Source organism: Arachis duranensis, chromosome 4 (genome assembly GCF_000817695.3).
Source record: "Arachis duranensis cultivar V14167 chromosome 4, aradu.V14167.gnm2.J7QH, whole genome shotgun sequence".
Lineage (NCBI taxonomy): Eukaryota > Viridiplantae > Streptophyta > Magnoliopsida > Fabales > Fabaceae > Arachis > Arachis duranensis.
Window position 1 is genome coordinate 47,936,958 of NC_029775.3, and position 237 is coordinate 47,937,194.

Here is a 237-nt window from a genome sequence, read left to right on the forward strand (position 1 = left end):
AGTGGATCAATTCACCTAAAGAAAACGCCTGAAGAGGCTCAAGAACTCATTGACATGGTTGCAAACAACCAATTCATGTACACCTCTGAGAGGAATTCCGTGAATAATGGGATATCTCAGAAGAAAGGAGTTCTTGAAATTGATGCTCTGAATGCCATTTTGGCTCAGAACAAAGTGTTGACTCAGCAAGTCAACATGATCTCTCAAAGTCTGAATGGATGGCAAAATGCATCCAAC